The sequence below is a fragment of the Hypanus sabinus genome, chromosome 3, assembly GCF_030144855.1.
Source record: "Hypanus sabinus isolate sHypSab1 chromosome 3, sHypSab1.hap1, whole genome shotgun sequence".
Lineage (NCBI taxonomy): Eukaryota > Metazoa > Chordata > Chondrichthyes > Myliobatiformes > Dasyatidae > Hypanus > Hypanus sabinus.
In genome coordinates this window covers 174,019,185-174,033,551 of record NC_082708.1, presented here as the reverse complement: position 1 = coordinate 174,033,551, position 14,367 = coordinate 174,019,185, and the positions used below count along the sequence as shown (strand labels likewise).

Genomic DNA, 14,367 nt, shown 5'->3' with positions numbered 1-14,367 from the left:
TGTGAGTGAAAAAGGTAGATCTTAATCTCTCTATGGAGCATCCTGTGGTGATGCACGACTCAGTATGCTTCACTTGTTAACCATGTCTTTAACCCTTTTCAGCCACTCTCTCTCTCCAGCAGAGATGGCCCATGCACATAATCAGCCAGAATCGGTCGCCTTACTTTGTGCCCATTGTGGAGAAACATAAATGTTATTTTTTCTAATGTAATTGCTTTATTCTTTTAAGATCCTGCCAAAGTATGATTTCAATTTTGAATTGGTTTTTGCTTATGGCGTTTTTTCTAAACTGCTGATCATATGCTTCTCTTCTCATGATGGAACATCAATGACTGTGCCAACATTGATATTGATGTCCTGATTTATAAATTTTTTCTTTAATTTCAATTTTTACATTGAGACACTCCCACTGAGAAACTACTTGGGTGTTAATACTTGCAGGCTTGCTCCTGCACACAGAGGTATTGTGAGCTTGCTTTCTTCATTAAATTGAAAGCATCTTGCTCTCTCTCAGTTGACTCCATTGTGCTGAATGATTTCCATAACAAAAGTAGCAAGGTTTTTCAGTGTAAGTTCGTTTGAGATCGTTAACCCACGTGCAAGGATGTTTTCATCCAGGAGCACCTGGCATTGACCATAATACCATAACACATAGGAAGAGAATTAGACCATTCGGCCCATTGAGTCTGTTCTGCCATTCTATCATGGCCAATTTATTATTCATCTCAACCGCATTCTCCTAGCTTTTCTTATTTGATGCCTTTACTAATTGAGAACTTATCAACCTTCAATTTAAATATATCCAATGACTTAGCCTCTACAATGGATTCCACAGATTCACCATCCTCTGGCTCAAGAAATTTCTTCATAATGCTGTTCTAAAGGGACATCCTTGCAATCTGAAGCTGTGCCCTCTGGTCCTAGACATCCTCACTGGAGGAAACTTCCTCTCCAGAACCTGATTCTGATTCTGATTTTGATTCAATATCCAATGGCACTGGACCAAACTTGTATGCCTCTTACATTAGCTTTTTTGAAGTTGGTTGTTGATCATTGAACCCTGATGACAAGTTTGAGAGATAGTCAACATAAATTCCTGCCTTCTACAGTTGATGCACTGCCAGCATAGCAAGAGCCTTCTTTACCACTGCATCTATCTATATATATTAAATAGTTAAATTAAATAAGTATTGCAAAAAATCAGAAATAAATAAAAAGTACTGAAGTTGTGTTCATGGGTTCAATGTCCATTCAGAAATCAGATGGCAGAGGTGAAGAAGCTGTTCATGAATCGTTGAGCGTGTGCCTTTAGGCTTCTGTACCTCCTTCCTCATTGTACCAAAGTGAAGAGGGCATGTCCTGGGTGGTGGGGCTCCTTAATGATGGATACCACCTTTTTGAGGCATCACTCCTTGAAGATGTCTTGGATACTATGAAGACTAGTACCCATGATGGAGCTGACTAATTTAATGACTCTCTGCAGCTTATATTGATCCTGTGCAATACCATTCCCCCACCCCCAGTGATGCAGCCAGCAGAATGCTCTCCACGGAATATCTGTAGAAATTTTCAAGAGTTTTAGGTGACATAACAAATCTGCTGAAACTCCTAATGAAATATAGCTGTTGTCTTGCCTTCTTTATAGCTGCATCAATATATTGGGACCAAATTAGGTCCTCGAAGCTATTAACACCCAGGAACTTGAAATAGTCTACTCTCTCCATTTCTGATCACTCTATGAGGATTGGTGTGTGTTCCATTGTGTTACCCTTTCTGATGATTCTGGTCTTACTGACATTAACTGCAAAGTTGTTGCTGTGACATCATTCAACTAGTTGGTATATCTCGGTCCTGAATGTCACCATCTGAGACTCTGCCAACAAGTGTTGTGTCATCAGTAAGTTTACAGATGGTATGTGAGCTATGCCGAGCCACACAGTCATAGGTAGAGAGAGTGGAACAGTGGGCTAAGCACACATCCTTGAGATGCACCGGTGTTGATTGTCAATCAGGAGATATTATTACCAATCCACACAGATTGTGTCTTCTGGTTATGAAGTCAAGGATCCAGTTACAGAGGGAGGTATAGAGGCCTACGTTCTGGAGCTTTTCAATCAGTACTGTCGGAATGATGGTATTAAACGCTGAGCAATAGTCAATAAACAGCATCCTGACGTTGGTATTTGTATTGTCTTTGGTGACAGCATCACCACATTTGTACACCACAAGGAACTGATCATGAAGCATACACCACCACCCATTAAAAGGCTCAGCAGTCCTATCTTGGCGGTGAACTTGGACCTTCACTCCAAAGTACCTCTGTTCCACAACATTCCCCAGAGCTCTATTGTTTACTGTGAAAATCCTACTTTGATTGGACCTTCCAAATGTATCACTTACCTGAATTAATCAGAATCAGGATCAGGTTTAATATCACCAGCGTGAAATTTGTGAACTCAGCAGCACCAGTACAATGCCATGTATGGCAATATAGAAAAAATAAATAAGTGATTCAATTACAGTAAGTATATATATTAAATAATTAAATTTAAAGTAGTGCAAAACAATTTTTAAAAAGTGAGGGAATGTTCATGACTCAATGTCCATTTAGGAATTGGATGGCAGAGGGGAAGAAGTTGTTCCTGAATCACTGAGTGCCTTCACGTTTCTGTACCTCCTTCCTGACAGTAATAATGAGTAGAGGGCATGTCCTGGGCGATGGGTGTTCTTAATAAGAGATGCCACCTTTCTGAATTAAAACTGAATTAAATTCCATTTCTCATTCATCTACACACTTTCATGGATGATAAACATCCCACAGTGACTCTTGACCGTTCTTGATGGTATCTATAAACTTAGTACAATGCCTTGTCCATTTTCATCCAAATCATCATTGTCAATGTAAACTTTATGTACTCAGTCAGCTTTTAACATTTGAGAACATTATTTGTAGAATTTGTAAAATAGAGAATATGAGATGTAGCCAGACTTTTAAAAAGTTTCACTGAAATTGCCTATATGTGCAGTAAAACTTACATATGTATGTCTTAAATGCTGCTACATATTAACATTTCGTACAACTATGTATCTGGAGAATACTAAGTACTTTGGTATTGAAAGTTTATGGATTGGTATAGCAAGTAGTTGACAAGGCAAATAATAAGTTGGATATAATAAGAGTTTATACTCTTGGGCCTCCAGCCGGGTACAGATATTAATTTTAACTGACATTTTGATGACAAATTCTGCCAGCTTCATCAGGAATTTCTAGTCCAATGACATTAATACCCCCATCGATATTCATCATATACGCCAAGAAAGCACTAGATCCTTTTTCAATATGTTGGCTTTTTTTTTTGAGAAAGGATTATTTAGTTTAATATTCTTCAGAGTTTAAACGAATGAGAAATGTTCTCAATGAAATACTCTCATCAGGCCGAAGGGAGTACATTCAGGGATAATCCTTCTGCTGAATGCCTTGTCTTAAACTCAGAGCCACAGTCTCAGATGAGGGGATAAGTCATTCTGCGTTGAGATGGAAAGACATTACTTCACTGAAAGTATGCTGAATCTTTGCAATTCTTGACCAACTCAAGATCAGTCACTTAACATATTCAAGACATTATTCGATATTTTGAATATTAAAAGAGTCTAGGAATATTGACCCTTAAAAAATAGATCAGATATGATGTTATTGGATACCATGGGGGGGGGGGGGGGGGCTGAATAGTCTCCTTTTGCATCTATTTCATACAATCTTGTAAGATGCTGAATCTAGTGGGGGTGGTTATAGGACAAACATTGACAAGTGTGATTTCCCCCTGGCATTGAATGGGCATGCTGGGCCTAATAGCTTGTTTTTATTCCTAAATTACTTTCTTATGCAGTTATAATTATGCAGCTAACTATTTTAATGAGAAGAAAGTCACTGCATTGTTGTAAAAAATTGCTCCAATCCTCTCTTTGCCAGCAGCAACTTAGTGACAAATGACAAGTGCTTTTCAGAATAAGAGGGCAATATTTTTACACAACTGGAGTGAGTTAATTGTGGGTTAATTTAGATGAGCTTAGCATAATCGAAATCTGAATAAAGACAGAATAAAAGGCAAATTACTAAACGACAGGTGCTAGAAATCTTAAGACTTGCTTTTAATTCCACCTCTCCCCTAAAGGGTCTGCCAGTGCTGACAAGGGAGAGGCAGATAATAATAATAACATGCACTACCACTTCCGGCTGTTCACCTTCACTCTTGAGGATGCCCTGCAATCAGTCCGTGACGTCCTGGATCCTGGCACCAGGGAGGCAACACACCATCCTTAAATCCCGCCTGTTGCCGCAAAAACCCTTTTCTGTACCTCTCACTATAGAGTCCCCTACTAACACAGCTCTGCCTGACGTCTGTCTCCTCGGCTTTGCTTCAGCGCCAATTTTTGACTCGCAGACCTGTCCGCCTCTTGGACTGGCAGCGTCTTCTGTCCTGACAGCTTCCAAGAGGGTGATGGATTCCAGTTTCCCCAATACTGCTTCTGCATCACTGCACTATCCTGGTGAAACCTTTCACCATGCTCATCACTGACAGTGCCATGATTTGCAGGGAAGCAGTCAGAAGGGAATGCAGAAAATGAATCCTTAGTGACATGTTGCACTTCATGGTTTTGAATGCTTGAAGCATGTTGTCAACCAGCTGCACTTGGCTTAGTGCTCCGTAGTTGCCAAGAAAATCTTCAACATCCTTTTTTCCAGTCCCAATAGAAGTTCTTCGAATTGCTTGTCATTGCTGACCTGTTTGATTTGTGGACCAACAAAAACACCTTCCTTAATCTTGGCACTAGTTATTCTGGGAAACATCCGTCTCAAGTATTGAAATCCTTTATGGACATTTTTGTGTCTCGTGACAACAGATTCCATCCTGATAGCCTTGAACCCAGTAATTCTGCTTTTGCAGATAAACAAAGTCATTTAACCCAGATTACATTATCAGATGAGGCTCAACAGACATAAAGGTTTCAAAATCCGTATCAGTATCAGTGTCTTTTTCGAGCCCTGGTTTGTGCATCATGGCATCTTTGTCTGCTTAAGCATGCCCAGGCACATCAAGATGCGACAAAACACTTTTCAGCTTACATTGTGGGCAACATTTTAGTTGGCTTGAATTATGAACTGAAATAACAAATATAGGCAATTTTTTTAAAATGGTGCATGATAGGGAAATTTCATGGTGAGTGGCATGATCGGCAGCCTAAGTACATAACATACACTCGAAAAAGTTCAGGAAACAACATATTTGTTGTCTAGTGCTATTTGTAATTTATGGTGCCTTTGTATTTGAGTTTGATCCATATAGGTTAAAAAGGAATATAAAAGTGGCACCACAGGTATTCTCATCTTTTGTTCCAATTGCTCCCTGAGAAATGTAACATCCACCAGAATAGCAAACCACACTTCGAGTAATCAAAAAATCAAGGCAGAGCAAAATGTGCAGATATAAGGAAGATTTTCTTCGTTCCAAGTGATATACTGTATGAAAGCAGAGGCAAAAATGAAATGCAGTCAGATGGTAAATGTGAGAAAAAAGGATGAATGAACTTGAATTAGCTTTTTCTCATGGTAACATTTCTTACATCCTGCTGTTATAGTGCTTCCTGCAAAATATAACATCCCACTGTGAAAATCAGCCACATCAGGTTTGACAGCCACTTTGGAAGTTCAATGAAATACCAAGTGTTCATAAAAAGGCATGGAAAATAACTAAACTAAGGCAAAGGTTGCTATTTTAGGCATAAATTCCCAAAATACTGAATTTCTCGCCGCCCCTTCATACAATTTGATGGCAACACCAAGTGCCATTGATGGTCTAATTAAAACCCTTAACTACACCACTGGAATTGTGGCAGCTTAACAAAACCACAGTTATGTTGCTTTCCCTTTTGCTAGACACTGCTTGCTAACAGAAATGCTTCAAAAGCTGTTGTGACAGATTAACGCCCAGCATTTGACGATCAGTGTGTCAGCAACAGGATGAGTTTTGGTACTTTTGTAATTACTTAATCAGTTTTACATGAGACAATTTAAAATTCAAAAAGGAGTTTCTCATATGAGGAGACACCAAATATTTTGTTTCCACCACATTCTTTCAAACTTCAGGAAGAATGACCTATTTATTGGCTTCTTTAAAGTAGTATAACATCAGGAGGCAATAATAAAGACCTGCCCTTGTTCTCTTTGGACCATCAGTAACTGTGATGAACTTAATTGTTTCCTGAAGTTGTTCATTTTTTTCTGACTAATAATAAGACCATAAGATATAAGAGCAGAATTAGGCCATTTGGCCCAACAAGTCTGCTCCTCCATTTCATCATAGCTGATCCATCTTCCCCTCTCATCCCCAATCTTCTGCCATCTCCCTGTATCCCTTCATGCCCTGATTAATCAAGTATCTATCAACCTCTGCCTTAATATATGTAAAGACTTGGCCTCCACAGCCGCCTGTGGCAGCAAATTCCACAGATTCACTACTCTCTGGCTGAAGAAATTCCTCCTCTTCTCCGTTCTAAATGGTAGTTCCTCTATTCTGCGGCTGTGCTCTCTGGTCCAAGGTCCCCCACTCTAGGAAACATTCTCTCCACATCCACTCTATCAAGGCCTTTCAAAATTTGATAGGTTTCAGTGAGATTCCCCCCGCCCCCACATTCTTCTGAACTTTAGTGAGTACATGCCCAGAGACATCCTTTCCTAGATATGGGGCCCAAACCTGCTCACAATACTTCAAGTGAGGCCTCACCAGAGTTTTATAAAGCCTCAACATTGCATCCTTGCTTTTATATTCTATTATATTGTTTCCCAAATTTGTTAATTTTTTTCTGACTAATAATGCACTGATTGATTATTTTACTTTGTCAAGTCAAGTCACTTTTTATTGTCATTTCGACCTTCACTGCTGGTACAGTACATAGTAAAAACAAGATGTTTTTTCAGGACCATGGTGTTAATTAACACAGTACAAAAAGTAGACTGAACTACGTAAAAAACAACACAGAAAAAAACTACACGAGACTACAGACCTACCCAGCTCTGCGTAAAATGCACAAAACAGTGCAGGCATTACAACAAATAATAAACAAGACAATAGGGCAGTAAGGTGTCAGTCCAGGCTCTGGGTATTGAGGAGTCTGATAGCTTGGGGGAAGAAACTATTACATAGTCTGGTCGTGAGAGCCCGAATGCTTTGGTGCCTTTTCCCAGACGGCAAGAGTGAGAAGAGTTTGTATGAGTGGTGCGTGGGGTCCTTCATAATGCTGTTAGTTTTGTGGATGCAGCATGTAGTGTAAATGTCCGTAATGGCAGGAAGAGAGACCCTGATGATCTTCTCAGCTGACCTCACTATCCGCACATTCAGACAGGTTGTTGGCTCTTCACCAGTCTGTTAGCTGCGGCACCTCCTCTCTGTAAGCTGACTCGTCGTTCTTGCTGATGAGACCCACCGCAGTTGTGTCATCGGTGAACTTTATGATGTGGTTCAAGCTGTGTGTTGCAGCACAGTCGTGGGTCAGCAGAGTGAGCAGCAGTGGACTGAGCACACAGCCCTGGGGGGCCCCAGTGCTCAGTGTGATGGTGTTGGAGATGCTGCCTCCGATCCAATTACATGAGGTGAGATGAAGCAGACTGTCCCCATACTCCCATTAGACGAGAAGGAATAAGGACAATTTCATTGAAATGAACTCATTGAGAGATAGGTTGAGTAGATGGGATGACATTTTCCTTGATTGGGTTGTCTAGAAGTAGAGTCACAATCTCAGAAAAGTGACTGGTTATTCAGTTAAACAAGATATTTTGCCATATACAGGGAAGTGAATCCCTAACATTTTTTATCCAGTCAGTGGTCTGGGGAGGTTCAGTCTTCAGCCCATCAAGACAAGAGTTCTGATTCTTAGATATAAGGGAGTCAAGGAATGTGAGAAGTTAGTTGATGTCATGAACTTGTTGAATGGTGAAGCTTTTATGAAGGGCCCAATTGCTGCTTCCTGCTTCTATTTCTTACATTCTTACAGTGGACAGTCAACCTGGTTGGGATAGCAGATAAACTGAGCACAATCTGGGTGAGATTTTTCTCATTATTACCATCAGGAAGAAGATACAGGAGCCTAAAGCCACACTCTCGATGTTTTAGGACCAGCTTCTTCCCCTTCACCATCATATTTCTGAACAGAAAACGCACAAATGAACACTACCTCACATTTTATTTGTTCTCTTTTTGCACTACTTAGTTTTAAAAATACAGTGTATGTCTTATTACAATTTAAAGTATATTTATGTATTACACGGCACCGCTGCTGCAAAACAACAAATTTCACAACATATGTCAGTGATAATAAATCTAATTCTGATTTGGAATCTAAAGTACCTCGATTGCAAAGCTATCCGCCCTTTGTGCAGCCAGTGTAGTTTCTTGTAATGAGGGCAGGAGAATGCACTAATTGGATTGCTCTTCCAAAAGAACTTGAAATTGAGATGAATGGTTCCTTCAATGATGTATCATTCTGTAGTAAAAATATCTTTTTCTCCTGCAAATGCACCTGCAACTCAGACCTTTCCAATGTTTTAGTTGCCAGTCACTAATGGACTTGTTCAGTGCCAAATAGCCAGGGTCACTCTGAAGCCCCTTGTGACCCCTCCATAGCCAAGGGGAAATTTGCAAACCCGATGTATCCACATCAAATTATTGAAACCCTCCAATAATTCAGCCCCAGGATCAGTTTCTTTTACAGGTAAGGAATTAGATCATTGAGAAAGAAAACATGTACAGAGTGTGCTATACTAACATCCAGCTGAGCAATTACATTGAATGATTTTGCAACATTAACTATTAACTGCTAAGGTTTATGGTGATTTAGAAAAAAAAATAAACTGAATACTTTATTAGGTGCCTTTTAAGCAATTAATATTATAAATTCTTGAGCCACAATTTAAATCTGCATCATATCAATTTCTAACCATTCTAATTAGTACTTAAGCCTGTACTTATTGCATGGCACTGCGGAAATAATAACACAACACATTCTGTCACAGTAACATAAACAAGCACTTAAGACTGGAAATATTGACCTAGGAATTCATCAGCCATAAAATGAATCTGTGTGGGGAATCTGAAATAGTTTATGCCACTCTGGTTCGTGATTTCACTACATGCTTAGGAGGCAGCAATCACAATGCCATCTCCATGACTATAATCAAGTGGGAGTAAACATGTTCTATCTTGCAGGTATTATCTGTCATCTTTCAGGATGCTGCATTCATGTTTCTAGAACTGCCATTTTGATAATACCCAATCTGCAGCCTCTCTTGGCAATGATGCATACTCTGAAGTTAGGACATTTCAATCTTTTGAAGTCATCTGTTACTTCCTCCACTCCAAGGGAGCCATAACTCCTGCAGCATGGCTGCAGCTTCGAAGTTTGCATTACGCAGAAGTACAAAAATAGGCAAACAGTCCGCAAAAGAGTTTCTTCTTTTTTTTTCATTTCTTTCTTTTCTTTTCAAGGTGGCTGGGGGCCTGCTGGAGTCTGCGATCTACAGCTGCAGCTCAAACTACGGTTCTCCACTGGTGGTGGGTCCTCGTTCTTGGACTCATCATGCGGTCTGATGTTTTGATATCTCCAGGTGCGGCCTGGAAGATGTGTGCCTTCCGGGTGCGGCCCTTGGACAACTCAGTTACTGACCGATGTCACTAACTGAAGCGTCATGGAAAATTGAAACACTGAGATAGAAGGTGGCATGCACTGCTGTCAGAAAGCTCCTGCACTCTCTCTCTCTCTTGATGGTGAGTGAGAGTCTGTTGGTCCTTGTTTCAGGATCTTGGAGCAGCGGCACAGAAGATTATAGCATTGAAATAGCTTGTTGTTGATGTCCGCTCTTGCTGTTGCAGGAGCAATCTCTCTCTTCCTCTCTAATGTGAGAGAACCTGTCTGAGATTCTGAAGTGTTGGAGTGGACAGTAGTTCTTGATTTACACTGGATCATGGTCTCTTTGGAAGCTTGGCCGTTGCTTGTGGTGGGGTGGGGGATTGATGATTTTACTGCTGCTTGTGTGTGAGAGGGGGACGGGGCTTTGCGGTTTATCATTCACTCTTTTTTTCTTACCTATTTTGTCCGCAGAGAGTAAGAATTTCAGGTTGTACTCTGTATATATTCTCTGACATAAAATTGAACCATTTGACCTTGGAATAAATCGGGCACTAAGCGAATCCATAAATGTCAATGGTCACAACAATATGATATTAACTGCATGGACCAAATGCTTACTGAGCAAGTCAATTTGTTTATTTATGGTTGTCATGATTTAAACTGAAAAAGGATGCTGGAATGATCACTACAGAGAGGAAAGCTCTGAAATCTGTGCTAGGAATTCAGGGTTTCTTTTATTCCAGCATCTCATATTTTGTTGCAGGCATCCATTTTGTTCATGGTGGCACAGGGCAGATATTTCAGCAGTGGTGGACTTTAGTGAAGGTCAGGTTGGGTAACAGGGGATCTGCTTTTGTTGATTTGTCTTGAACATGGTGGCAAGACTTCACAAAGTAAAGTATTAATTCAGTTTCTGGTCTGAGACACTTACTGGTCACTGTTAATCTGCAAGATATTAACGGTGCAATAGGTAATGGCAATGCCAATGTCAAGGAAGATACAGTTCTTGACATTGATGGTCTTTGCTGCGTGACAGTTCAGCACGAAGGTTGGAAATGACTCAATGTTTCAGAACCACTGTGGCTAGCCCTTCCTGCATCTTGAGATGGGATGCCTCCCTGTTGCTATTTTGGCAGAGTGCAGTCCTTAATTGAAAAGAGTAGAACGGGTTAGTCGGTCCACAGAACATTGTGGGCTGAATGGTCCATGTGTGGTGTAATGGTCCATGTTCTACTGAATATTCTAAAGCTTCTTGCAAGATCAATTTAGCTAGTTACGTTCTTCACCTCACTCAAATTGCTTCAAAAAAGGCAATGCTGTTAAGGACCTTGCCTTTTTTGTGGGAATTTGAAGAGAGATCTTAGGCTCCAAGTTCATACCTGTCTGAAAGTGGCTAACATAGTGTGGTTAAGAAGGCATATGGCATATTTGCCTTTAATAGTCAAGGCATTGAGCTCCAAAGTCAGAAAACGATGTTGCAGCTTCATAAAACTAGTTAGGCCACATCTGGAGTATTGCATACAGTTCTGGTTGCCCTACTGTAGGAAGGATGTTGAGGCTTCAAAAAGAATGCTGCCTAGATTAGAGGGAATGTGCTATAACACATCCCCTGGATCTGAAACATTGAGGTTAAACAAACTTGGATACTTTTCTCTGCAGCAGCGGGGGCTGAGGGGATATCTGATAGAGGTTTATAAGATGATGATAGGATAAACAGACAGCATCTTTTTCCTAGGTTCAAAATGTCTAATGTCAAAGGGCATGCATTTAAGGTAGAGGGAGTAATTTCAAAGGATATGTGAGGGGCACCCACCACTCTCTCTCTTACACAGAGAAGGTGTGTGCTTGGAATATATAGCCTGGGGTGATGGTTAATACTTTTAAGAGACATTTGGAATCGCACATGAATGTGAGGAAAATGGAAGGCTATGGACATTGTGCAAGCATAAGGGATTAATTCAGTTGACTATTTAATTATTAATTTATTGGATTTGGCACATCATTGAGGGCCGAAGGACTTGTTCCTGTGCTGTACTGTTCTTTCTATATAATAATTTTATTTAAAGTATTGACACCATTCTCTTTTTGAAAGCTACAGATTAGTCTGTCCCCAGCACTATTCAGATGTGAACCATTTAGTCTGTTAAAAATAGTTCATTCATATATCACCTTTGGTTCTTTTGGTAATCACATTAAATCTCTGTCCTCCTGCTCTTGAGTCTTCTGTCTATGGTACGGTTACTCTAACAGCAGGGGAAGAAGGGAGATAGCAGGTTCATGCAGAGCACAAACATCATTCCTGGACAACTTGAACCAAATCAGATGCTAGTGTCGTACATTAATATAATTCTGAGAAATTCACTAAGTGTGAAGCTCTTCATAAATGCTAAAGCACGGAACAAAATCAAATCTTTTCTTTTTTCAAAGACATAATATTACCTCTATTGAAATGCTTCACTGTTCTGGAAGAGAGTGATTCAGAGATTATTTTAAAAATTATGCAGTGCGTTGCTAGGTGATGAAATGGTTTAGAAGAAACAGTGGAGGAAGTATGATTTGTGTATGCTTTTTAAAATGGAAGTAGACAAATATTTGAAAATTACTTAAATGGCTTTAGGAAGAGCAGGGACTAAATAGATTGTTCCATTAAAGGTGTAACATAAGCAAGATGATACAATTGTGTGTTTCTGTTTAAGAGTGATTTTGAACAGATTTTCATCCTCAGAAGCCAAGCCATCTCATAAGTGGTGGGAGAGGGTTATAGAGCAACAGGTAAATTGAAATGTGAATTAAACAAGTGTGGCCCTTTTTGAAACTGTGGACATCAAGGATTCTGGGCACCAATCTTGAGAATCTAGGCAATTTAGTTGTCACTTCAAACTGTACCAAATGCAGAAAAGCTAGAACTCAATCTATCACCCTGCAACTGTGGAAAGAGAAACCAGTTAATGTTCTGTTAAAGATCCTTCATCAGAACTGAAAAAGAAAGTGAGAAATCAAGTTAATCTGAGTAGTGGAGGAGATGTGATGGTCAAGGGCTGGAACAAAGAGAATGTCTCTAACAGGATAAAATAATAACTGGAGTTCTTTTGTCCATGCAATGTGTTCTTGAAGTGCAATAGGGTACTTGTTGCTATCACTCTGGAGTAGAAAATGTGAAGGGTTGCAGCCAACATCCCTGATGAAGTAATGGCCCAGTGGCCTTACCTCTCCATCCACAAGGGTTCAGTCCTGATTTCTGTGCAGAATTTGGATATTGTCCCTGTGATCATATGGGCTTCATTCCAGTATCTGGTTCCTCCCAGTTCCAAACAATGTGAATTAACATGGTAATTGCCAACAATATATTACTCTTGGTGCATGTAAATAGTAAAATCTGAGAGGAATTGATAGGTAGAGGAAGGAGAATGAGATGGTATTAGTGTTAATAGGCACTTGATGATTGGTGTGGGCTAATTGTCTCTCATTCTGTCCTGTCGGACTGCATCAAACCGTCGTTGTGAAGAAATTCCTCCTCTTCTCTACCTTAAATAGGGATTCCCTTGCGCTTAAGCTCTGCTTGCTGAATTCCTCCAGGAGGAAAACATCCTACCAAAACCAGTCCTGTCAAATACCTTAGAATCATTTCTCATTCTTCTAAAAATCAATGAGTATCAGCCAAATCTGCTCACCATTATGTTAACCTCTTCATCCAGGAATCAACCCCATAAATTACTCTAAACTGCATCCTGTGAAGTATTTTCTTCAGTCAAGATAACAAAACATGGCATTCAAGATGTAATCTCACCATGCTGCTTAGTTATAGCAAACCTTCTCTACTTAAATCATATAGCCCCTCTGTATTAAAGGCTGATATTCTACATATAAATCCTGAAACAGTGATGGCAATTCCTTACCCCTCACAGATGCTATTTGACCTACTGAGTTCCCCAGATTGTGTTTTTTCCCCCAGCAGATTGTTTCTTGCTCTGGATTCCAGCATCAGCAGTCTTGTGTCTTGCATTCTACAACCCCCTTGATCTGCTACTGTAGTTTCATTCAAGGGCACCCAGATTCCTCTGCACTAGGGCATTTTTTTACTCATCCATTTAAACATGTTTTTTTTCACTTTTCCATTTGTTATTCAAAGTGATAATCTTACTTTCCTTCATATTGATATTCCACCTGGTGAATGTTTGCCTGCTTGCATAACCTATCTGTATCCCTTCATTGACTCTTGCATCTTCCTCACACATCTTTGTCTCGTCAGTGAATGTGGCAACAATTTGCTTGATCTCTTCATGCAACAGTTACATAAATTTTGACAGAGAAACAACAGTACTATGAACATCTAAGGAGAATAAAATCAAAGTATTAACAAACAGCTTAAAACATTGACCCTGTTTTTGCTCCCTAGCTATTGTCTGATCTGTACCCTTTTATTTTACATTTCTGTTTGTGGCACTGAAAACTGAAATATTTTGACATATCCACTAGAAGGGCTAAGACAAATGGACCTTCAAAGGTAGGTGTGTTTCTCTGGTGTCAAATATGAGAAGCTGAGTGAACATGCATGTCTTTAATCCCCTCATTCCTGTTTTCTGTAAGATGAAAGAGTACACAAAACTCACGAGCCATGGATATTTACCAATCAAAATAGCATAAATTAAATTCACAATATCTTTCCAAAAACAAAACCACACAATG

At 39.8% G+C, this 14,367-nt stretch overlaps 1 protein-coding gene across 2 annotated transcripts in view; it reads right to left on the bottom strand.

Moving 5' to 3' along the window:
- The window catches only part of ctnna2 (catenin (cadherin-associated protein), alpha 2), a 1,188,004-nt gene that overhangs the window by 146,142 nt on the left and 1,027,495 nt on the right, over positions 1-14,367 (bottom strand). The window lies entirely within an intron of this gene.